Source organism: Tamandua tetradactyla, chromosome 3, assembly GCF_023851605.1.
Source record: "Tamandua tetradactyla isolate mTamTet1 chromosome 3, mTamTet1.pri, whole genome shotgun sequence".
NCBI lineage: Eukaryota > Metazoa > Chordata > Mammalia > Pilosa > Myrmecophagidae > Tamandua > Tamandua tetradactyla.
In genome coordinates this window covers 188499701-188524446 of record NC_135329.1, presented here as the reverse complement: position 1 = coordinate 188524446, position 24746 = coordinate 188499701, and the positions used below count along the sequence as shown (strand labels likewise).

Sequence of the window (24746 nt, the reverse complement as noted above, 5' to 3'; positions counted from 1 at the left end):
ACTGAATATAGATTTGCCCCCAGCCTCTTTCTTTGTGCTGTTACTGTCAAACATATTATACATCTCTATAAGTCTTCCAATACAGTCATATTTGTGCTGTATTACAATTAAGAGAAGAAAGAAAAAGAAATACGCTATTATATTCTATTTTCTAATTATCCGCATACTTACTCTATTAATTTCCAAAGACTACTAGAACAAATTACTACCAACTTGGTGGCTAAAAACAACACAAATTGATTCTCTTACAGTCTAGAGGCAAGACGTGAAAAATCAGTCTGGGCTGAAGCCAAGGTGCCGGCATGGTTAATGCCTTCTGGTGGCTCCAGAGAAGAACCTGTTCCTTGCCTCTTCCAGCTTCTAGAGGCTGCTGGCAATACTTGTGTTGTGGCTGCATCACTCGAGTCTGTAGTGACATCATCATGTTGCCTTCTTTCCTGTATCATTTTCCTGCCTCCCTCTTACATGGACCCTTGTGGTTACAGGGAGTCTACTCAGATAATCTAGGATAAACTCCCCAACACAAGATCCTTAACTTAATCTCTCAATCACATCTGCAAATTCCCTTCTGCAGTATAAGGTAATATTCACAGTTCTCAGGGACATACTCATTTTTGTGTCTACAGTCTGTCTTCCGGCCCCTCAAAGGTTCATATGCAACCCACAGGCAAAATACATTCACCCCATTTCAAATGTCTCAACCTATTTTAGCAACAACCAAAAGTCCAAAATCCTATTAACTATCATCAGTTGGAAACCCCCAAATCTCATCATCTGAACCATCAAATTTAGTTATGAATAATGTTTTGGGTATGGTCTGTTCTGAAAAAAAATTTCTCTCTACCTCTAGACCTGTGAAACTAGAGAGCAAGTTATCTTCTCCCAAAATAAAATGGTAGTGAAGCCACAAGTAACAGTCAAAGACATTTCCATTCTAAAATGGAGAACACAAAAGGCAGAAGAGTAACCAAATGGAAGGAAAAACAGAGGCACTAGTCACAAGCAATTGGGACTGATGGTCCTTAAGTATGGCGTTCTCCACTCTCAGTTCCAAATAAAGCCAGCCCCCTCAGACAGAGCTGCCGAGCTCTTCCTCCTTATGTGCTGCCTTTCTCCCTAGAAGAATCCTTGTGCCACTGCACTGGGCTGGAGCTGGGGGTCTGCTTTTCCAAGAGTGATATCCCCACTCTACAAGTGGGCCTAAGTGCAGCGTGTGGCTTTCCTTCATCCCCTTTGCTTGCCCCTCCAGAAATGGAAGATTTACTCTCTGAAGGTGGAAGCCAGGAAAATCAAGGCCTCAGTATCCTCAGCCTGCTGTGTCTGAGATAGAGCTTTTGCCCTACAATTGGGAGTTGAGTGAGAAAGAGGGCCTTGGCCTCCTGGCAGAGAGTTTCTACAACACAGAACTTCTACAACATAGCACTAGGTGCAAAGAGGAATTCTGGCAGCCTCCACCTGCCCGAAAGGTACTGTAGCTACAGATAGGGAGCTGGGAAGATCGGGAGCCCCCATCTTCTCGACTGCACATGCTCAGGGTAGAGCTTCCACATAAAGCTGGAGAGGTGAGAATAATGGGATGAGTCATAGTTCAAATGCTATAGACCATCCCAGTTCCTACTGAGATGTAATAGATTTGTCTTGAGAATGTGTCTCCATTTGCTGCATGCCCTTAGGATAATTTCCAGAGATTTAAATGAATGCTTTGTTGTTATTGTCGTTGTCATTTTAAATAATATTTGTCGGTTAAATTGTTGTTTTGCTGGGAAGGATGTCCTCCACCATTCTGGAAGTCCTGCCTTCTATTTAGCCTCTTAAAGTCTCGTCTTCCTCATCTTTAAAATGTATTAGGATTTACTGAGATGATGCATTTTCAGCAGCTGGAAGATATTAAACTCCAAAAACGTTTCCTATCATTAGAAATAATACCCAGTGATATACTTCTGCCATATTAAACAATTACGTATTAATAAAATTTCTTAGTGAACACGGAAGCCACCACAATATATTAAAAACTAGAAAAAATAATTGGGAGACCCAATCCTCAAGCTAAGGAATACTCTGTCTATATGAAGATACTTGAGTTCTAATTTCAGTTCTGTCTTGGAATCCTGATGAAATTTTAATCTATTCTTCTGCACCAAAATTGCTTCATATTTGGTCTTGTTATTTACCTGCGGAATTTGCAAAATGACCAAACATGACATCTGCCCTAATGAAGCTTTCTAGAAAGGATGGTATAGTTTTCTTTATGTATAAAGTAAATAGAAAAGACAGTCTGAAACTCATTCTTGCCAGGAAATTGCAGCTGGTTGAATGTATGCATCAATATTTGTGACATGAAGACAAAATGTTCTACAACAAGGAAGTAGTTCCATCTTGCTTCTTGGAATGCTGAAACTCTATTTGACCCTGGAACAAACCTGAATGGAAAACAATCAGTTATTTCAAAAAAGATTAGTATTGCAGCTTCTGGTGACTCACTTAGCAGTTAAACTTGTCCAAACTGGTCCTGGCTGTTTCTTTTTCTACAATAACCAGCCAAAAGAGCATCCAGAGTAAGCCAGTCTTGATTGCTAACGAAGAGTAAACCTGTTACTTTTTTATAATTACGTAGATGGTATTGTGACATTCATCTACAAGTTCCTCCAAAAATAATTCTATATGTGTCATATAGGCTGGATTAGGATATAAAACTTTAATCCTAATTAAAATTCCATGACATCAGTTTCATAGGACTAGCTTTAAATTAAAGCAACTTAAGTGATATTTCTAAGAAGCTCTCATCCTTTTAAAAAATACTTCACCCATTTTATAATGTTTGATGCGTATAATTCCATTAAAACACAATTTTTCTGACTTTAAGCCATTAAGTTTTATTTCTATAAAAAATTATCAGTAAATAGTTATTATATTAATCTCTGATGAGCACTGAACAGCTTAGTTCATTGTATCTGTTTTCAAATGTGCAATTCATTGAGATAAGGCTCTGGGCAATGGAGGAAGAGATTGAGAGGAAAGATGGTCAAGAAACTGGCATGTCAACACTGGGAAGATGGCATCGTGAAGGTTGTTATACACCCCCCCCCCCCCAAAAAAAGGAAAAGTAAGAGAGCCCTCACAAACAATTTTCAACTGTTCGTAATTGTCACTGGGCCCATATGGAATCCCAGCTACACCACATCAAAGTAGTATGTGGGGATGTATCAAAATACGACACTAATTTGCATGTGCCCGAAAAGCCTTCTGTGATAGTTTGTCAGGATCACTGATGCTGTGCCACTTACAGAGAATCTGACAGTCCTTCATGGCTTTAAAACAAGCATGAATCAAATTAGCAACATAGAATTTTGTAGTCTATAAAACATAGGATAATTTCTCAACTGTATTTACACTTAGGCCAACAAATGTGTATCATTCATTTAGTCTTTTTATGTTCTCATTTTATTCTAATACTGATTATTTATACCTCCTCTTTCTGTTAATATATTTTGCCAGTTTCCAGTAGCTTTTGATTTTGTTGATCTTTATTGTTTATTTCATTAATTTGTGTTTGCTCCATTTTTCTACTTTCCTGCTTTTATTATGTTGTTCTGATTCTGACTTCCGAAGTTCTGTGCTTAGCTCATTATTTTTTCTTTCTTGTTTTCCTTTATTTACTTCTAAAGAGATAACAATATCTCTCTAAGAACTTCCATAACTGGGTCCCACAAGTTTTTAATGAAATGAATTCACTGATATCTAGTTCTAAACATCATAATTTGCATTGTTTTTTTTTTCTTCTTGGCCCCACGCATTGTTTAGAATTCCATTTTTAGTTTGCCAAGATAAGACTGAAAGGTTGGTTTTCCTTACTTATTTTATAAATTCATTGCATTTTGGTCTAAAAATGCAATCTACATGATATCGATTTCTTGCTATCTGTAGAAATTACTCAGAATTCAATAGGTCAATGATTTTTATAAATAATCCATATGGACTAGAAAAGCATGTGTATTCTCTATTTTTTTTTTCAGTTTATAATTGTCCAATAGATCAAGCTTTTAAATGTTATTCACAACTTTATCATTACCACATTTTGCTTGGCTTGATTTTATTGATTTCTGAGTCAGGTGGTAAATAGTCCAGTTATGATGATGGATTTGCCAATTTCTTCTTTTAATCCTGTTCATTTTTACTTTACATATTTTGAGGCAATATTGTTACACGCCTATAGACTCAGAAATGTTTTATCCTGCTTTTGGAGAATTGAAACTTGTTATAATTAAATGAATACCCCACTAAGCCTAATAATTTTTATTCTTAAACCCTGCTGGGGTTTGAACCCAGCAGGTATGAACATTCCTTTGCTGGATTACTTTTTTCTATTGCTTTTTGTTTTTTGTTTTATTTAGGTGCATGATCTGGGAATCGAACCCAGTCTCCCACACGGAAGGCAAGCATGGATTACTTTTAATGATCATTTTGATAGTCTTTTTCAACCCCTATCTATTCAATCATGCTTTACAGGAATGTTTGTGCATGTTTTAAGTGAATCTCTTATAAATAATATATAGCTGGGGCTTTCACAAAATTTATTTTGAAACTTTTTGGCTTTTTTTTTTCCCTTTTTTGCGGGGCAGGGCATATCGTCCGGGAATCAGACCAGGTTTCCTGCATGGAAGGCGAACATTCTACCACTGAACCACCTGTGCTGCCTGACTCTTTGTCTGTTAACGTGCAAATTTTACTCATATACGTTACCATGATAACCAGCATATTAGGATTTGTTTCTACTATATTGTTTGAACTTTTCATTTGCCACTCACTTTATCTGCTTGTTTTTTTCACGTTCCTACCTTCTATTTTGCTGATACTTTTTTCTCATTCTCCTTTATTGATTTAGAAGTTTATATATTCTATTTCTCTGCTTTAAATAATTACCCTTAATATGTAACATGCTTACTTGTTTGATAAAATCTATAGGTAAGCATTATACAAAGGATACTAATTAATTTACATTGCTTTAAACAATAAATTATAGTAAAAGCTTTATGAAAAGTAGGTAGTGCTATATGTATTGATACAGAATGATCTCCAATTATACATTTTAATAAGAAAATGTATGGATTATCTATGTGTAGGTGTATAATACGGTACTATTTTAATATATATATATGTGTGTGTGTGCATGTATATAAATGTATATGCAAATGCATGAATATGTTCAAAATATCTCTGGAAGTACCTAAGAAACTGGCAACAGTGTTTGCCTATGGAGAGATGAAATGGGCACATGCAGAACAAACGTGGGAAGGAAACTACTTTTCACTGAATTCTTTCAGGCCTTTTGAATTTTATACAAAGTACATATCTTACAATTTCAAAAGAGAGCATGATAATAGAAAGATATCAATCAATGCCTCTCATCCCAAACAACTCAGGGAACTTACAGTGTCTTAAATCCAATCTTCTCTGCTCTTACATCGTTATTAGTATCTAATGTTATCAATCTGATATTGCTGCTTCACTAGAAGTTACAAAATCCCAGGGAGCATTCAGCAATAAGCAATCACTGCTCACACATTTCCTTGGGTCACCTGCATAGGGCTGGACTGAGCCGGACTTAGTTAAACTGAACATTGAGTCCAAACCTGCTCCAGATGCCTCTCATCGTCCTTGGCTGGTGGCTACCCGAAGCACTCCCTTCTCATTATAAGAAGCAGATGAGCAAGAACAAACCTAACTGATACACACATTCCAAGACTTTTCTCTCTTCACATCTGTCATCATCCCATTGGCCAAAGTAAGTTACAAGGCCAAGTCCATCAATGAGGTAGAGAAATACATTGCTCTCTTGGAGGTGAGGGGAAAGAAAGGGAGTGAATAGTCACTGAACAATAATCAATTCTATCAATCTGGTATTTTAGCTCTTCTTTACCTTGACATATCCCCAAGTTAGTCTCTTTTTAACACTCAGTGTTTGCTTCGATTTGCTTAAATTTTTACCAATCTCTTTGCCCAACATTTGTCCTTGTATTCCATTCTTTTTTTCTGAATTCAATTTCTCTCTTAGTAAAATAAATCCTCAGTAAAATAAATCATTTCTAAAGGATTTACCATTATTTCAGCAAGCATTGTTGAGTAGTCAATGCTCACTGTTTCTGTCTAGAAGTGTGTCTGGAATGATCATTTATCTAGCTATAGGGCAGGAATGGCTGGAACTGATACTGAAAAATTAATTAAGTGAGTTTTTGATAATATTAAAACATGACTCGACTTCACAGCCCTGCCAAGTCTTTTGCACAAAAATTAGAATTTGATTTGGAATGAATGGACCCAGTGAGCACATTTTTGAGTATTCAGACAATCTGAGAACCTGGAACTACTGAGTCATCCTGAACCTTCTTTCCCAGCAGAAGCAGCCACTCTTATCTACAAAGACAAGCATTTCCTTGCTTGAAGATCCTGTCATAAACTCTCTATGGCAGTTAACTTGCAAAGGAAAATCTATTCTCCAATAGCCTTCATTTCATCCAGATATATATATATATATATATATATATATACACACATAGAGAGAGAGAGAGTCAAATTTCAGCATGCCCCAAAGTAAAGTACAAAGTCTGGTCACACCTAACGAACTGTGAGCTTTTGCTAGTTCATAGTAACACAAAATATGAGGTATATGTGTGGAAATAAATTCTAAGGTTCTTAAAAGTAAGATGAAATACAACAGTGAATCAGTCCAGAATATCAATATATAATGCCCTTATCAGAAATTCTGGGCTTAATGTATAAGCTGCAACTGCTAGATGTAAAGGTTAGTTTAGTTACGTAAGTGGGACCTGGACTCAATGACATTATGATTAATTGGCATGAGATTGCAGGACTTCCCTTGTACAGCATAGAGGAAATGCTCTAGGAGATTAGGAAGGTAGGAATATTGAGTGCATATATCATATGTGTTCTGCACAGCCACCTTCTCATCCCGTCCCATAGGAGGGCTCAGAATGTACCACCTTCTTTAAGACATAGAGAAATAACACCACTAGAGCACCACTAGCAACCTTGACTAGATTTGTAAAAATCTGTCCTCTGGAGGTCAGGAAACATGGTGAGAGATGCCAGCACTGAAATGCACTTCTGGATTTCAATAGGCATGATGGGATCTTAAAGTGGCAAAGGCCATGCAGGGTTATAGACAGCAGAGTTATAGACTGGCTAGCCAACACCTAAGCCATCGGCATCTTATATTCCACTCAGATACCTGAGGGTTTTATTCAACAAGACAGTACCTCCATGACCACAACCCACATATACACGCTCACATATATACTTCTCATGCCAGCTCTTAAGAGAATATTCTTGCCTCTATTATGAATGTGAGAAATACTCTGAAGGAAATATCAAAACAATGTGGTGACCTGTAACCTTGTATATTAAGTGCACCCTCTTTTTTGCCCCAGAACTAATAAGTAAGACTCAAAGTTTAGGACCAAAAGGCCTTAAGTAACCTCTCTATATAAATATAGTAGCAAATAATTGAGCAAAGAATAGGGGCTAGATTTTGGAAATGAGGCAGGTAAACGTACAATTCTGACCCCTGCCCCACCTCCCTTCCCCCACCCTCCCACCTAGCCAACTTACATCCCAGCTGCACCATACCATACTGTCTATATAAACTGAAAACAATGGTAGTGCAAGGGTAGCAGTGTTAGAATTCTTGCTGTCATGCCGGGGACCCTGGTTCAATACCTAAAGCCTGCACATGCAGAAAAACAAAACAAAACACCTTCCTTTGGTAGGGCAGTGCAATGTTGACTCAATGGCAGAATTCTCACCTGCATAGAGAACCGGGTTTGATTCCTGGAGCCTGCCCATGCTAAAAAAAGTACTTTGTTAAACTGGAAACAAGGGAAGAGAAATGGGCTGTGATATTTATCCACCCTCCTCCCATGGGTGGAAGAAGGCAATGGCACGGGAGGGGTGCTTCCCTACCCAAATAATAAGAGAGGAATTTCAATAAAATCACTCATAAAAAATCAGAGGTGTCTGCCACCAGTGGAGAGTGACATCTCATCCAGTTTAACCAGTGGATTTGTTGCCTTTTCCTGAGCCTACAAGAGCCAAGAAAAATATAATTGAAAAGTAATAATAGGACAGGGAGGTAATGTATTAGGCAGTCTTCTGTCATTTACAATGGCAGCAATGCCTGATTTCCTTTGAGTCAAGAAACACAATGGGAGATAGCCAAGTGTGAACCATCTGCTGGTACCTAAGAAGAAAGCCTGCCAGGTGAAAGGAACATTGGCAAAGAATAGCTATGGAGGATCACCACAAGACCTGAAGAATTCTGTATAGAGGAAAAAAAACTAAACAATGTGGTGTTGGGGGAACGGAGCGCCAAGTGAATGGAATCTTCTCCAAATATCACTGAGGAATGTCAGAATTTTGACCTCTGGTTGAAAGCTGAGATCCAAGAAAAATACAACCTTTTCCTTATGTTTGTGTACTCCTGAATTGAAGTTTCACCAATAGGTTGTAAGTCTATGCAATGTTAAAAGCAGGTGTGCTCCCACAATGCACCGCACCATGGCCGGACCGCCGCTGCCACGGCCCGGGCCCCAGCGTGGCTGACAGAGCCAGAGCGCAACCCTCGACAGTGCGGAGCCCCGACCACGGTGAAGAGATTGTTTTCTGAAGGTTACGTTGGAGGTTGTGGCAAGCAGAGAGGCTATGTGGAGTTGGTGGGGAGGCTTCCTAAATAACATAGCCCTTCACCATTTGCCTTGCCATGTCCATGTTTTTTCACCAGCAACGCCCCTCCCTTCCCTTACCCCACTTCCATTCAAACTGCAAAGCAGAAGGAAGTTGGCTGGATGCTGCTTCCTAGGCCTGGGGCTGGAGGCCAAGAGACAACTGAAGTGTCAAAGTAAAAACTCAGGGATGCAACTCAGGGATGCTTTCTCAAATGGTGAGAAGCTGAGGCTTCCCAGACTCCCCCATCCAGAGCAGAGACCCTATAGTTGCCCTCAGCTGCACTGTGGCAAGGCTTTTGATGCCAAATACAAGCTGTATAGGCAAGTGGCCACCCATCCGGCCCCAGTTCCCACCAATGTATGCATTGTGATAACCTGCAACCTCAACAAAGAGGCCGCCACTGTTGGGAGAGCAGAAAATTACAATACAAAGCTGGGCCACCGGGGCCAATAGGCCCTGTGTGCTGCCAGCAGCAGCGACCTCAGTTGCAAGGTGTGCCTGCAGACCTTCAAGGGTATCCAGGCCCTGCTGGAGCACCTAAAGGCCCACCACTCACACCGGGTAGCAGGCAGTGCCAAAGACAGAAACACCCCTGTGATCACTGCGACCAGAGGTTTTATACTCTTAAGGATGTGCAATAGCACTGAGTGGTGCACACAAGCCGAAGGACTTCTTGTGTCAGTACAGAACTGTGCCCTGGGGTTCGGCCACAAGGACCACCGGAAGCAGCATGTCAAGAACGGCCACTCTCAGGACCTGATCAAGATTAAGACAGAGCCAGTGAACATGTTAGGCCTGCTCAGCTGCAGCTTCATGGTCAGTGTAAAGGAGGAACTGAGCACCATGGGGTGCATGGCCTCTAGGGTCGTGCTGGGGCCAAGGCCTTTCCTGGCATATTGTTCATGGGCATATATGGTGCCCACTTCCCTACCATGCCCAGTGTGTAGTGCCACACTCCCTGGTTCACAACACATTGCTCATGGGCGTAAGCAACCTTCTGGAATTCTTACCTAGCTCTTCCCCAGCTCAGCTCTCTACAAACTACCAGCCTGGATTAATCTCACATTTGCCCAACAAATTGCCCAAAGTGGAGTTTTCCCCAGCCTACCTCGCCTTAGCAGGCAGCAGCTGCAGTCCTCTAGATGAAGCACTGCTCTCTCCAAGAGCCCCACTAACTTCTCTGAGGCCCTCTGATGGCTAAAGTGAACTTTTCTCACTTACTGGGCTTTCTTCCTCCATGTAATCCATCTGGGGCCACAGAAGGCCTGTGGGCCTTTCCCAAGCCAAGGTTCAGCCCCTGCTCACCACTTTGCAAGCTCAGCCTCAAGATTCCCCAGGGGTGGGGGTCCACTGAACATCAGTTATCTGCATTCCTTGCCTCCTGTCTTCACCTCTGGCATGAGCACCACGACCCTGCCTTGCTTCCACCAGGCACTACAGTAGCCCCCAAGGAAGCACCACCTTCCCCCACCAGCCTGCTCCTCAGCTCTGTCAGGGAACCTCAATACCTACCCTATCACCTGCATCTCCTAGGAAGGCATCTGAGCTTTCTGAGCTGTGTTAAAGAGAAAAAAATCCCATTGTCCGTATGGAGCACTTGGTTGAGGATAAGAATTACCATACAAAGTTGGGCTGCTGGTGCCACCTGGCCATGCACATCTCCAGAAGAGCCTTGAGTCCCAACCCCATGAAAAAATATCACATACCATTAAACTTCATGTATTTTCACTTTTATTTTTTTTATCTGAATCAGGAGCTATACTTAGCTCTCTCCCTCTCCAAAGCATCAGAACCTCCTCTTTGGAGAAGATGGATGACCTCAAGAGAAACAGCTGGTTAGAGGGAAGTGATGGAGCCACGTGGCCCTCTGCAGCAGAGCCTGACCAACTGACTTCTGTCAGATCTGCATATTGGCACCAGAGGCACCTGCTTTGCTGAGCTGTTAACCTTAGAATGATTGCAGTGAGCATTGTTCACATGCCGTGAATGCATTCCCACCAGTCCATTTCCAATTGACACCAGCCTGAACCATTTGGTATCTAGTTTTAACTAAAGCCCTTTTTATAAGGTGGAGTCAGATCTCATTGACTTCTCTTGACTTGAAGTCACATTTTTCCCCATGAGGAAATGAACTGACTTTGGACTGCTTTGGTCTCTGTCATCTTCCATGACTACATCTGTTCCTGCCTTCCTCAGCAGTGTCCACGGGAGACAGGCAAGATCAAGAGCTTTTCTCACAGGTCTGTAATTCTGTTTTTCTCCAAGGATATCATGACCCCCTCATCCTTCTTTTGAACTGGAAAGGAGAAGAAATGAAAGGCATGCCCCCTACCATCACTTCCCCATTCCCCACCCCCCACCCTGAACATGTGAGCTATTATTATCAGTCTTGGAAGGAAGGACTCTGGCTTCTAGGCTGGTGTGACTAAGAAAGGCAAGGGTGTGAATCTTCATTTGTCTCTGTCCTATCTTTCCCTTTTCCAGGAAGCTGGAATTGTTGGAAGAAGAGGTTTCAGAAAATTAGGACTGAGCAGCTAGTTGAATTCTAACCTATGGGTGCATTGTTGCCTCCAACACTTAACTTTCTCTTATCCAAAAGGAAAAAAAAAAAAAAAGCTAGTTGTCATAGTTAAGTTCATGTATCTACTTGGCTAGGTTATGGTGTCCAGTCATTTGGTCAAGCAAGCAGTGGCCTGATTGTTAATGTGAGGGTATTTCATGGATTTAAATCATAAGTCAGTTAATTGCATCTGCAGCTTATTAGATCTAAAATCAACTATGGAGATTTCCTTCAGCATTAGAAAAAGTCTCATCCAATAATCTGAAGACCTTTAAGGGAGAACTGATGATTTCAGCAGTCAGAAAGAAGAATTTCTATCTCTACTTCAGTCAGCCAGCTTTTCTAGGGGAATTCATTGAAACCATCATTGGAGTTCCTAACTTGAAGTCTGCCCTAAGGAATTCAGGTTTTCCCATCCCCAAGTCTGCATGAGCCAATTCCCATAATAAATCTCATAATACTTTCACACACATATACACAGACATATGTGTGTGTGTGTGTGTGTGTGTGTATTACTAATACAGTGGGTAATACAAAGAAGCAATAAAGAAGACTGAAGTTTCAACCATGAGCAACTTGGAAAATAATGATTCTCCTGATCAAAGGAAAGAGGGGAAAGATTAGCTGGAAGGGAGCTAGAAAAACTGATGGGTTGGGTTTTAGACTTTTGAATTTGTGGGGGTTCTGGGGTTTCCAATGAAAATATCCAGGAGATAGCTAGAAATGGATGAAGGAAAATAAAAAAAGAAGTCAAGAAGTACAGATATGTTGTTCAGAGAGAGATGATCGCCAAATACAGGAATGGGAATAAATTATCCATGGTAAGGTGCTCATTAAGGATACTCATATATCTCTGTTTTGATGCAGGGTTCCTTTTTTTCCCCTTCAGTACACAATCAAAAAATTAAAATATTTAAATGTTGCACTAAAGTGATGATGGAAAAATCAAGAGTGGCCTGCGTCTCTACTACATTGATGAAAACTTAAACCCTGACATTTGAAGATTGGGATAGTATTTATAACAAAGTCTCTTCTACTTTTTATGAAACAGATATGCCTTTCTCTTCAAGAAAGCTAAACTTTGGGGAAAGATCCTGTCACTTAATAACTCCACCTTTTCTATTTAAACAGTCTAGGTTTGTCCTTAATGACCAGACAAGTGTCTGTCACTATAAAGTTAGGCACGTCAAACTTTTAAATTTTTGAAAGTTAAAGTCAACTTTCTGAGAACTGTTCTTCATGGAAATGAGGGAACAAAATTTACAAGTGTCTGATTTTCTATACATATAATCTTTCCCTAGCAAAAATAAATGTTGCATTTTCTTCTGTATGTTTGGTTTTTGTGACTTGAGCTTCATTCATAAAGAGTTAAAAAAAGATTAGGCTGTTCATTTCAAAGAGGTCAAGTTTGTGCATTCGAATGTTCATGGTGTTTAAGAAAGCATACTCTAACATGAATAAAGAAAAAAAAAAACACCTTTAGTCTGAAAGCAAGGGTGTTTTCCCCCTGTGGCACTTTACGACATTTGGCAGCTCATTATCACACTTCACAGAATCTTGTGTCAGCATGTCAGATTTCTCTAAATTTTGACAGCATTAAAGTAGTGCCATTTGATATAATTGATATTGTACAGTTAATCAGGCAGTGGATCCTTTACAGAGGAACATTCTCAAAAGGCTTAATTACTGAACTGTGAAGATTTACTGCCATCTGGAAGTTCCTTTCCAAAGTTCTGTTCCTAAATTTTATGTAGGGTTCACAAAAATAACTTGGTCCATTTAGAAATCATGCCCTCAATTTGAAAATTAAAATCGTTATTTTTGGAATCTCATTTGGACTAGAGATCATAGAAGCTTTATGAAAAATAAGGGAGCAATGGCAAATGAGAAGGAAGAAAATCAAAGGAGAAGCTCTGGAAATTACTTTCTTGGTTTAATGTTTAAGAGTGCTGAATCTGGAGTCAGATGGCTAAATTTCAAACCCCAGTTTTGCCACTTACTAACCATGTGACATTGGGTAGCTTACTTAAGCTTTCTGAGCCTTCCAGAGTTTGTCTATGAAATGAAGAGACTAATAGTACCAACTTTATAGGGTTATTATGAGGATTAAATGTGTTAATATTTAAAAGGTGCTTAAAACTGTCCTTGGCCCATTGTAAGAGCAATATAAATGTTTGCTATTATTTTATTGTTATTGTTATCATTAAGATTTGAAAATTACTCTCTCCCCAGGATTATTTTCACCCTAAGAGATAAAGCATTTGAAAAGTTTTTTTCTAGAGTACTAAGCTTCCTATGTCTAAAGACTAACAAAGTATAAAGCAGCACCATCATTTCTCAGGGATACTATAGCCAGAGCCCCCACTTTTGAGTTAAAAATTGAATTGGAGTCCCTCTACATTCATTGTATTCTAAGAGTCTATCATGCTATAAAATAGGTTATAACTAGTAAGATAGCTAAGAAGTTTCAGAAATGGAAGCTTTGTCCAGAAAAAGCATTAATTCATCATCCTCTATCCTGCTGAGGTAATATATTTGAAGAAGAATAAGAGAAGAAGGAGGAGGAGAAAATAGGAAGAATATTTATAAAGAATCAATATTTAATGGGCGTATTCTACTGGTAGGAAGTTAAAAATAATTCCTAAAGAGGAAGTAAGGTTTTCTATAGCCTAAATAAAACACCAGGAGACTATACTAGATAAATATGAAAAAAAGATTTAAAAAAGCACATAACAGCCTAGTCATTCTTAAGAACGAGAAAATTATCTATTTAGACAAGAAGTTGTTTTTATAAATCAGATACTGCCTATATATAAACAGACTTTTCAATTTAAAATATATTGTGAATACTTCTATACCATCAAATATTCTTCCATTACAGTATTTTTTTTTTAACTAGGGATGCAGTGTTTCAATGAATGCACATACCACAATTTATTTAACAATTCTTGAGTTGATAGAAAGTGTGCTGCTTTCCCTTTTTAAATGATCCGATGAAACGTCTTCTGATGTTTGGGCACCTCTTAAGCACCACTTCCGATCCCTTCCACCTCACCTTTCTTAATTCCAAACACTTCTGTGGCATTCCTGCCCAGGCTCTGACCAGACAGCATCTTGTCTCAGGCAACTGTAATGGGTCTCTCACCTCCTATCCCAGGGATTCTCCACCAACTCTGAAACATGGATTGCCAGAAAATCAGAAAACATTTGGTGCCCATACCCCATGGGGTGAAATTTTGGCTTATGGGAATGAAAACTGGTTGATAGATGTTTGCCACCTTCTTGTCTCTGGATGCATAGTCCTGAGATGCATTTCAGATGATCCCACATGATTTATCAACCCGTTATCCATAGTATTTCCTCCTTGCCTGCTTTGGTTTCCCTTATCCCTCACTCCTACATCCCCAAATACGGCATGGGCAAAAAACCCTTTGTTTTAGGTTCTGCTTTGTGGGGAAAACAAATCACAAAAGATGGTACTGGGATGACCTTTTCTAAGGTCCAACAGGCCCTCAGAATAAGATTTTGGCTCTGGATTACTAAAGGCTCAGGTAAATTAAGGCACCACAATTACTAAGGCCTTACTTAGTTGGTTGACTGAGGTAAGGTGGAGGCCGAAGATGAGATTTCCTCAATAGTATGGAAGCAATTACAATTATAGTTTCAATTATAAGGATTGTGGCATGGGCTAGCTTTTGTTAACTCTTTTGGAAGCCCCACAAAAGAAAATGAAGTCTCAGAACAGCCAATGATCAAATCTAGTAAACTGTGAAATCCAGGGGGCCTCTGTGGCAGCTTTGGAGGAAACTCTCATCAACTCCAATCACAGGGCAGCCTAGGCTGAAAATCAGTTCCAGGATCCAGTTGTAAGAGTGAGCCAGCTTCAGTGAGACAGGGCAGAGTCTAGACAAATCTTCTGTATGGGAGTCAGGGCCCCTATAAATAAAGGCCTGAACCTGAAACCTGAAATAGCAACATTTGAGTGGATAAGACCAAGAAACTTGAATCCTTAGATTCTCCTGAACTTTTCATTTTAGCTGTAGCTGTTCCCCTGGCAGAAGAAAGAAGTCCTCCTTTGTAGGAAAATCTTCAATGATCTCACCTAAGTCTGGCACCAAGACCTGCCCTTGGAACTCCTCATTGCCTCCAAACTGACAACCAGAGTCGGATCTTGTATAATCTGAGCAACTCTTGGGAGAAATCACATAATCACTAAGGAGTTGTAGGATTTGGCTAATATATATTAGCAGGAGTCAGGAGAACATTTAGAAGCCTATCATAAGAATGTTGAAATAAAAGCTTAACCCCCTTGGAAAGGAAAGAATTTTTTGACATGGGGGTACTTATCCATGCATAAGATTCAATATCCTCTCAGAATACCAGAAGCTGGTCCTAATACACTACTCAAACAGCTCCTGGAAATTTGGCTTACAGCAAATGAGATGAGTGTAGAGGCTAAACCTTCCTTGGATGGTATTGAGGGAGGGATCAAAAGGTTCACGGAGGTAAGAGTGTAACGTAGATTTATTATGTGAGTCTAGAGAATGCATGTGCCATGTTATATTTCCCAAAGATAGATACACAATTTCTTCTACCCCACCTATTCTTTTTTGTTTTATTCAGACCTAAGTGTTCTGACTCCACAGCCTACAGTCTTAATCATGTGAAACTTAATGAATATTTATTATTTTGAATTCTCTACTTAGTACATTACTTAGTGATGCAAGAGTCATCAAAATCTTAATATTTAACTGAACTGACCACTTATAAAATCAGTACCTATTCAAATATCACTCTCCATTTAATATCAGCATTCAGCTCAGCCCATCAAATCAACATTTCAAGTCAATGTCTTTACTGGTTGGTTGGACCTTCCAAGCAATCCAAGTATAATCCACACTAACTGAAAAGGGAAAAGCTAATATCATAAAAGATGCAGGATTTCATGAAGATGGTGAAAGTGATATTGAGGAACTACTCAAATCACACCCAAGGAGCGGAGGAATTAACAAGTGACTAGGAGAATATCCACCAGGATGAAGGAGAGACAACAGGCCCTTCGAAAGAGTATTATATTGATAATAAGAGACTAAAAGAGGACCTTGGGAAAACCGACAAAGCCTTCCCTAATGTTTTGCAAAAATGACCTTCTTTATGAATTTGCTGGGAAGTCAAATGAGAAACATATCCTTTGTTGTTATCAGAATAATTATGCAAAAATAAGGCAACATTTTGCACTAAGTACGGGAGCATAGGTACAACTATAATTTAACTTTTGTCAACTATAACATAAAATGCACTTGTCATATATTTTAGTTTTGTTTCTCAAAATAAGGTCCTAATCAACATTCCCTCTGTGTCTGACCCTGCCCCTGGCCAACATTTACTATAAAATTTTGGTCTCTATTTTAAGTGGTTTCTCTTCAGAGTGAAACTTCTCTTGGACTAGGACTCCCCTGCAACTGTCAAACCCTCCTTATTCTCTGCTGGGGGAGACACATTGCTAAGACTCGAGGAACAGCATCACCACCTCTGAGGTCCAAGGAGCTTTTCACTCTTCACGGAGCTGTCCCATGTATTGTTCATCTGATGCCTTCAAGGACTCTAATAGTTATGGAAACCATATACTGTTATCCCACACGTATAAATCCAGCTTCGTAGTATATAGAACTCTTATCACATCCACTTTCTCACCTTAATCCACAAGACAATTCTGCTATGGGCAGGGCAAAAGTAACACATTTGACTGATGGGGTTCAAATTTAAGGAACCTACTTGAGATCCTGCAAGTGAAGTAAAGATAACAACCTGTGGTCCAGCCTCCCTATCACCCATTCTGTTGTATCAATAACTCTTAATCAGCTGAAAACTATGGCTTCAAGTGGGAATCTTACTTATAGACAAGCTGATATAGGAGGGAAAACACTGGGCCATAGATGGGTCAGTGCAATAATTTGGTATTTGCTGAAAATAGACTGGTTCTGCATTATAGCATAACTCAGATATAACTTAAATGGGAACGGTGAATGGAAAGCCTTCTAGTAGTCAGAACTATGAGCAATATTCTTAGTTGAGAACTTCATATGAAAGAAAAGTGGCCTAAGGTAAGGATACACATAAATCCCTTTCACTCTCATATTGCAATGACAAATGGTTTGCTAATTGGTCAGGCACCTAGAAGGAACAAGGTTAGAAAATTTATGACAAGGAAATCTGTAAATGAAGCATGCAATTGGACCTATTCCTCTAGGCCCAAAGAATGATAATTTTTGTCAAATATCGCTTCCCACCAGATCACATCCCCACAAAGAACAGCAGTAACTATCAACTTGACTCTCTCCTTGGCCACACTAATATGAGGTATGCAGTGGCCATAGTGGCAGGAGTGAGGTCTACGCATGGACCCAACAGCACATTTGCCCTCTCCCAAGTTCGACCTAACTCCTGCTGTATGACCAACTTTCCCGCAGCTGAGATCAACCTGTGATGGAGCATCATTTGTTGAGGAGATTAGCCAGCCAGTTTTTCGTAGGTTGATTACATTGGATATCCTCCTTTATGAAGGAAGCAGTGATCTTTCCTTATCAGAATTGATGCCTATTCTCTGTGTGGCATTGCCTTCCCTGCTTTAGGGATCTTTAAGAGTTTCGCCATCCAAGGGCTTACAGAGTGCCTGATCTATGGGTAAAAAATAAGACACAACATAGCCTCAAGTCGAGGACTCATTTTATAGCAAAGGAGTTACAATAATGGGCATATAATCACAGTTTCCATTTGCTTTACTATGTACCCCATCACTCAGGAGCATTAGGCATGACAGAATGGTGAAATGTTCTCAAAAACTCAACTAAGGCCCAACTTGGTGCCAATACGTTTTGGGGTTGGGCCACGGTCACTAGAACATGTCTACGTTCATATATGATGGTTGGTGGAATGAATAACTCTCAGATTCCACACCTGAAAAGTGAGGATAATATTTCAACCAAACAACCTCATGTAGTAAAATTATAAAAATACGTGAGAAGGCCTTGAGAACTGTAAGTCAGTGTACAGACACAAATTGGGAACCAAAGAAATGAAGTTATTTTCCCAAATGATTAGAATGAGGGAGTTATTACTTCATAGATTAAAGACGAAAATGTAACCATTTACATATTGAATTCTGCTTAAAATCCAGTGAGTCTCAAGAATAATTTTGAGTTTTTAAACATTTCGTTTGGGATTTTTTTTCACGTACCTATGATGTATATTCACACTTATTTCCATCTAACTGTTATATTTTGTGACATTCTCAAGTTCAGAAACTTTCCTTTGTTGAAAAGATTATATTTTACCCATTTTTTTTCACAGCTCAGTTTCATCAATTCCCTCAAAAAGAGGAAAGCATATTTTTTTTGCTTTATTTTTACAGTCCAAAAATTGCAGGTATCTATATTTGGTTATGTGTTTATAATGCATATATGCATTCTAAATAACAAGTTACATATTTTAAATGAATATAATAAAGTGAAAGACTAATGATAAATGTCTAAAGTTGCTGACATTCTTATCACATAAAAGAGTATGCAGCAGAACGTTTTAAATACTACCCATTAAAAGGCAATTTATAAATGGACTCAGAAGTTATGATCTCCTAAAACTTAAAAATATATAATAGAAGAAAATGTATATATAGAAGACAAGATTGTTTTTATTTTTTTTTTTGGGGGGGGGTGCATGGTCCAGGAATCAAACCAGGGTGTCCTGCATGGAAGTCGAGCATTCTACCACTGAACCATCCATGCACCCTAGAGACAAGATTTTATGTTTGCAACTGTACTAAACTGATATACAGAGGCCATTCAAATTTGCTGAAAGTTTTAAAATATTTCTCTTTAATAACATATTTACGTATGCATGCTTTAATTTAATTTTGTTTTTTATTCCTTTAACATGTATTTTACTGCAACATGGTTATGATAAATTTATTGGAGACAAGATTTCTTTGGTACTAGCACATAATTTAAGAAACAGGAAGAATGGTCTGAATTCTGTGCCTGTTTAACATATTTAATTTATTGATTAAACATTCATTCAAAATGTTCAGTTTGATTCCTGGTGCCTGCCCATGCAAAAAAAAAAAAAAAGTTCAGAAAATTTTCATAAGAGCTCCCTTCTGATTTTCTTCAGTTATTATGTTCTAAAGCTGTATATTTCTTCCCATATTATATTTTACTTTTGAATTGCCTAAATCATCCTTACGTTTTTTGCCTCCTTTTAAATTTCTTAATATCTAAGCAAACTGGCATTGCTTTGATTTCTCTTTTGAAGACTTTTGCTAATTTTAGATCTACATATAATGTACTTGAAACAACAGTTTTTATCTTTCTTAAAAGAAATACATATATAATGGAACTTTTTAGTACCATGCTTGACTCAAAATGTCATGAATTAAAATAGTACATCCTTCAGGGAAAAAAGCACATCTGTTGGATGTGTGTTAGGAGAAAGGATAGGCAGCGGTTGTTCTTAAGAGGTTTTCAAATACCGATCTTCAGTCACTTACCAGTTCTCACCCTTAAACCTTGTTTGTTTGTTTTCTCTTTCTGGCTCCCAAGATTTGCAACTCACTTCTGGGGCCTGCAACTCTTAAGCATTTGATTCTCTTTCTTATTAGTTTTCTCTTACAAAATTCCTGGCCCTTTCTTGCTACGTCCTTACTGCCAAAACATGTGAGCCAACAGATAGAGAGGCAAACTTAATCAAAAACTAGCATTTCTTTCTTTTTTGTTGATTTCTATTTCAATAATAAATGCAGAAGGGTGCACAGGTGGTTCAGTGGTAGAATGCTTGCCTTCCATATGGGAGACCTGGGTTCAATTCCTGGACCATGCACCATTGCCCCCGCCCCCCAAAAAATTAATAATAAATGCAGAAATCATACATGTTGGTACTTACATGGACTCATCGTAATCAATAAAATATATTTTTTCATCATTCTAAACTAGACTTGTTGAAAGTAATCCACTATGCTGTTTGCTCCCATTTGAAAGGCCAGCATAGAATTGTTAGAATCATGGGTAGGTTGTGGGACCAACATGCCTGAACACTGTGTTCGTAAAAAGTGAACTTCGTGTATTGTAAAGTCTACTTTTTACTTGTTAGGAAGCAAAATAAAAATAATAGTAAAAGATTAAAATTGGAAAATATTATAAAATAAGATTGAACAAAGAACTTCCTATACCATATATGGTGTGGACATATTTGATCTTTTCAAATCAAATCTGTCCTTTAACAAATAAATAATCAAAAAAAAAAAGTTTGGTTAGTGAGGAACTCCTTCATGTAAAAAGTAAACAATGCTTCATGTAATAAGAACAGGAAATTATTTAATTGATCTTAATGGTTGGTGCTATCAAGTTTTGAAAATCTGATGCCCACTTCTCCCCATTAGAGATAGAACTCTACTTGAAAAGAGACACTTTGCAGACAAAGCCCTGGTTGGTGACTGATACCTTCTCCTACCAACCAACCAAGTTTCTTAAACTCTCTCATTAGTGTCAGGGGGTCCTTCTCAGTTATCCTATTCCATTTACAGAGTAAAATGATCACAGGAACAGTCTATGTTGGTGCTTCCTAAATGTTTAACCCCATACACCTTATAAAACTTTTACTCTATTTTCTGAGTCTCCACCAAGCAAGACTATTTTATCTACTTCCATTTTAAAAATATGTTTTTGTCTGTGTAAGACATGTTTTTTTTCATTTCTACAAATGGTTGATTTTTTAAATGAAAATAGCTTGCTTTTCTGATGAACAAAAAACTTTATCCAATGTAAACAATTCAGACCATTTATAACACCCTCCTGGAAGCCTCTCTCAGCTTGCAGAACTCCCTTTAGTATTTCTTGTAGGACATGGCCCGTGTTAATTCTTTCTGTTTCTTTTTGTCAGTGAATATTTTAAGCTCTCCCTCATTTTTGAAGGACAGTTTCGCCAGATAAAGAATTCTGGGCTGTCGGGTTTCTCTTTTTGTACCTTAAATATATCCTGCCACTGCCTTCTCACTTCTAGTGTTCCCTCTTTAACTTTGACAGTTGAAGTTCTGATTAGGATGTACCTCAGAGTTGGTCACCTAGGGTTTATTCTGTTTGGAGTTCGTTGTACATTTTGGACTAGTATCCTTATGTATTCCAGAAGAATTGGGAAACATTTTTGTCATTATTTCCTCGAATATTCTTTCTACCCTTTTCCCTTCCTCTTTCTCTTCTGGAACACCAATGATACATACATATAGTAGTTAGGTTCAGGTGTTAACTTGGCCAGGTAATGGTGCCCAGTTGTTCTGTTGCTATGGATTTAAATCATCAGCATGTGAAATTCTTCTATGTCTGATTATATCTGTGGTTGGTTGGCTAAGGGAAGTGATTTCCACAATGAGTGAGGCTTAAAAAAAAGGAGAAGGAGAGGTCAGAAGAAAGAGAAACAGCTCAGCACAGCTCCCAGAAGCTCAGGAGAGCCCAGCACAACACAGCTCAGAGCTCAGAGCCAATTCAGACCCAGACATTTGGAGATGCTGAAAAGAACTAGCCTGGGGAAAGCCGTTTGAACCGAGAAGCCAGAAGAGAAACTCAGCAGATGTTGCTGTGTACCTTCCCAAATTAGTAAACTTGTAACTAAATGAATCCCCTTTATAAAGGCCAATCCATCTCAGGTGTATTACAACCCAGCAGCAATTCAAAAAAAGAAATGAAAAGAAAAAAACTCATACATACCATACCCCTTACCCCTCCCTCTCATTGACTGCTAATATTTCCATCTACCCAATATATTTTAGCCTTTGTTTCCCCTATTTTTTTTCTATATCCGTTACCACTCCCTTTCATTGATCACTAGCATTTCAATCTACTAAATTTATTTTAACATTTGTTCCCAAAGCACAAAATAGATGTAGGAAATTACCCCCTCCAAGGGTTTGATTTTCAGCATTCCAATCTGAGAATTGTGTCGACCAATCTCCTTATTGCTCTACTTGCAATTTTAACTTTTTCTATGAGTTAAATTTTCCACATGACATCATTTTATGGCTTTTCACGTGATGTAAATTCAATCAAGGAATGTTTTAGGATTAATGGGAGAAGAATGCAGCAAATGGAAAAGCAACCCCGAGTATATCCATCCAAGATACTTTGAAAGATATTTAGCATGATTTCAGTGTTTCTTACATGGCAAAAGGATGATTGCAGATATGATTAGGTGCAGACTGTGAGATGGGGAGATTTACCTGGGTAATCTGAATTTTCTCTGTGGACCAAATCAAAACACATGAGTTCTTAAAGTTCAGAACCTTTCCAGGGCTGGCCTGCAGTGGTATTACTGGAAAGACCTCCTGATTCCAAATTGAAAGTGAGGCAAGTGCCTTCCTCCTGAAAACTGGACATTCAATGACATGAAGGTAGATGAGCATTTCCTGCAAATATGTTGCCTGGATAGATCTCTTGTTTTTTAAGACAACTTTCCTCACCCGAATTCTGGGATTGGGAATTTTCAGTTCTTCTCTCCACAGTTCCTCTCCTGGCTCCAACTGGGAACCTACACCCAATTTGTAGACCCAATGTCTATGGACAGGCCGGTGATATCCCAAGTCAAGGGCGTCTCCACACTGGGTCCCACGGGGACAAAGCTCAATCCTCACTGAGGCGGCAGCACCAGGTCTGGGAAACTCACCCTGAGAAGTTTCCGAGGTGGTCTGAGTCATCATCAGTTGGAAGAGGAGGGTTCAGCAGCTCACTGGAAGCTGCACCCCTTCCTGTCCCTCTGGGTGAATCCCTGAGACTGGACTGAGATTGCTCAATGCCAGTAACCGGGCTGGGTAAAGCGGACTCCTCAGTACAGTCAGCCATGACGGCACAGGGCAGGAAGGACCGGCAGAAGGAACAGGAGTGGGGATGTCTCTGCTCCCGGCCCCAATATTTAATTTAAAAACAAAATCAATGAAATTTGAGATTTTTGTTATTTTATTTGAATTCTTTAGATTCCCAGTGAATTGAATGATTTCACTTAGAAATACTTAGAAAATACTCCCCCCAACTAAAGATTATAACATTATAATCTAAAATTTCTTCTTGTACTTTATGATCTTATTTTTCAATTTAAATGTTTAGTTTTAAGTCTCAAAATAAAGTTAGGATTTATTTTGGTGCATGTAGGAGGTAAAGTAACAATTTCATATTTTTACAAATGCTAAGCTATTTGTTTCAAAACATTTTTTCTGAAAATCCATGCAACAGAGGGATTTGAAATGCAACCTATAGTAGTTGCTAAATTCCCAAGTACTTTAGAGTCTGCTTCTGAACTCAATCTCTTCCACTGGCCTCCTTGCTTATTCTGATGCTGACACTACACAGCATCCCACTGTTTCAGCTGTCATACTTTAACAATATGGTTTCACATGCTATAGGTAAATCCCTACTCCTTACTCTTCTTTCTCAGAATATTTGTGGCCACTCATACAGATTTAGTCTTCCAAATAAAAGATTATGTTGTCATGTCAAACAAAAATGGGGTCCCTGTGTTAAATTTACAAATAAATTTGTTGAAAATTCGTGTCTTTGCAATATGTCTCCCAAGGACATGCAATGTCTCTCCATTTATTCTGATATCCTATTATGTTCCTCATTTCATTGGTTAGTTTGTGATTTGTTTTATTCATACAGATTCCATATATTTCTTGTTAAATTTATTCCTAGCATCCTTTGTACTCAGGCTTGGACGTCGCAGGGGAACATCGAATGTCCTCTGGTGTCGGTTTGAATCTGAAACATTCGTCTTTCTCCGGCCTAATTTATTTTTTAAAACACCTTTCTTGAAGAACTTTCATAGGCTTCCGATCAATTTGGTTCTTAAGAACTCTGTGGTTAGAAATACAGAACCAGGTCCTGAAATGAGAGGCTTCTCTCTACATCGCTGCATCCACCTTGTCACTGATTCTCAACAGCTGCAAACGTGACCCGGGAAAGCCGCCTGCAAAGCTTAGGTCGCTTAGCAACAAATGGCGCTAGCTCCTCCCCTCCCCATTCTTCCAGAAATAAAGGCTTAAACCTCAGAGTCCTGAAAGGAAACATCGGTTGGAACTAACAGCAAAGGGCCTTTCTTCCCTAATCTGCCTTTGCTTACTCCCAAAGCCCATGCTGCATTCCAACCTTGGTCACAGGGTGGATTTATAAAGGGGAGAGTCTCATCGCAGAGAGAGGGGGGCTTGCGCTGCAAAGGGCGTCCCAGAGCCAGGGTCCCTAGGATCCCGAACATCCCCAGCTCCGCTGTCCTACGGTATAACCTCCTTCCATGCCAGGATCTCAGCCTTATCCGTATCAACATGGCTTAGAAAACTCTGCCGGTGTCATTCAGCGGTCTCGGAGCAGAAACCAGAAGTAGGAAGCGCTTCCTGAAACAGGCGTGTTCGATGCCC

General features: G+C 39.1%; 1 pseudogene; it reads left to right on the top strand.

Moving 5' to 3' along the window:
* Positions 1-309: 309 nt before the first annotated feature.
* On the top strand, positions 310-10182 carry LOC143676847 (zinc finger protein PLAGL2-like; annotated as a pseudogene).
* The last annotated feature ends 14564 nt before the right edge of the window (positions 10183-24746 follow it).